The 2,015-nt window shown below is 48.6% G+C and overlaps 1 long non-coding RNA gene across 1 annotated transcript in view; it reads right to left on the bottom strand.

The window, feature by feature from the left end:
* The window catches only part of LOC112550108, a 13,819-nt gene that overhangs the window by 10,869 nt on the left and 935 nt on the right, over nt 1–2,015 (bottom strand). The gene's annotated exons all lie outside the window — the stretch shown is intronic.

The raw sequence follows: 2,015 nt of genomic DNA, 5'->3' as shown, positions 1-2,015 counted from the left end.
GGAAAGAGACTCTGCCCTATCTTGCTGAAACAGGAAAAAGCCCTATTTGGCTTTTCTGAAGTTTGGATATTTAGAGGAAGCAGTGAGTCCAGAGGAACTTACTGCTTTCTCTCACCTTGACAAACAGGCCAGACACCTTTCATAGAGGTGAAGTTAGAGCTCTTGCTAGTCCTGTGAAGTGTTTCCCTGGTATCAATATCACTTCTCTCTTATCTGGACTCAGTTTGAGCCAGCTACATTTTCATCTCAGTACTTATCTTACTTACACTTATCTCTTCCTCCATATATTGGGATGCTGCATTCCTCTGGACCACTCTTTGGACCTCTAAGGCATTTCATGGGAAATATTCCCATGGTGCTGACTGTTCAGGGGATTTGGTGTATATATTCTTTGTTGGTATGAATTGTGGGACCAGAGTGGTAGTCAAACATCAGCTTCATTTTTAAAGCCTCACTTTTGCAAGCATTTTTAAAGCTTCACTTTTTAAAAGCTTCATTATACAGCTGCTGTAGAAACAGGATTCTCTTCTAATCAGCTTCCTGCTCTGCCAATAAAAGAAACATTTCCTGGACCATCATAGCTACCACACCACTCCAAACCTATGTAAAAGAAAACTCATTTAGATCACTGAGGTAACATGTTACTGTTATTTTTACATTCACAAATGTAGCTCAATGTGGTTTCTTTCTATGGGCTGTGAAGAGAGTGTGTTTGGAGGGGCAGTGAAAGGTGAAAATCTCTCTTTTGCAATGAGGGGAAAAGGTCAGCTGTATGTGAGAAGGAAAAGGTATGGTATTTTTTCTGTGTATGGCAAGAGGGGAAGAGGAAAGTGTCTATTTCTCTGTACCAATGGGGGAAGGAGGAGGGGGAGGTCTTTGTGCATGTTTGTGCCCCTGGCAGTGGAGGACAGAGGGGGAGGGGAAGTGGAAGACATATCTGTAGCAGTGGTTTGTTTTTACTTCCTTGTGAAAGGGGAGAAAGGAAAGGATGTCTGTCTGTCTGCCTACCTATCAGCATTTCATAAACAAATGTACAGCATCCAAAAAGGGTTGAGTGTAGAGAGGAAAGTTCACTAGCTCAATCCCAAACTGGGCAAATGTTCAGATACCTATTTTTGTTGGTACTACAGTTCAAACTGACATTGAATCAGGAATCCTTCTGATTCATGTGATCTCTACAGCACACACAGGAAAATAATAATAAAAAAAATCCCTTGCTCTGTCTTTTTTCCCCCCTATTCAAATTGAGGCTTTTTTGTATGTTTCAGAATCTGCTTTCTGTCAGATGTGTTTTTTGGTAAGACTTTGTCCCTATAAATGTTTCAATTTATTTTCCCCTCTGAAACTCTCACCTTGGCCCCTGGTAGCTGTTTTCTGTCTCCTTGCAGCTGGTGTTTGTCCTGCTCTGCCCCCAGCCCCATTTCCCCCTTCCCCATTTCTGTTTCCCATTCTTGCCCTCTCCCCACTGCTGTCGTCTTGGCTGATGCTCTCAAGAATGAGGTGGTCTGGATGATGCCTTCTCCCTCCCCCCACCATTCCAGTGAGGTGGTGGAGGGGGCTGGTTTTTGGGGGGAGGTGTGGGGATACCTGGCTTTTGAGGGTATCACCCTCTAAGGTGCAGGCATACCAGGCTTGTGGGTATTGCCCTCTGTGGTGTGGGGATACCAGGCTTTTGAAGGTATCGCCCTCTGCAGTGCAGGGATACCAGGCTTGGGGGTATTGCCCTCTGCGGCGTGGGGATACCAGGCTTTTGAGGGTATCACCTGCTAAGGTGTGGGCATACCAGGCTTGGGGGCATCACCCTCTGCGGTGACTGAACTGCCTGCCGCTGCGAAAGCGGAGGACGAGCTCTCCCCCTCCCAGGAGCCGGCCCTTTCCTTGCCGGCGGAGCGCGGCGCGGCGCGAGCCCCGGCGGGGCCAGAGGAGGGTTTTTGCACGGCCTGCGGGAGGCAGGACCCGCGCGCCAGCCCCGGCCCCAGCCCAGGCACGGGAGGCGGCGGGGGGGGGCCCGGGGG

This window comes from Alligator sinensis, unplaced genomic scaffold (assembly GCF_000455745.1).
Source record: "Alligator sinensis unplaced genomic scaffold, ASM45574v1 scaffold65_1, whole genome shotgun sequence".
NCBI lineage: Eukaryota > Metazoa > Chordata > Crocodylia > Alligatoridae > Alligator > Alligator sinensis.
Note: the sequence above shows the minus strand (reverse complement) of the source record. Positions and strands in the feature narration are given on the sequence as shown.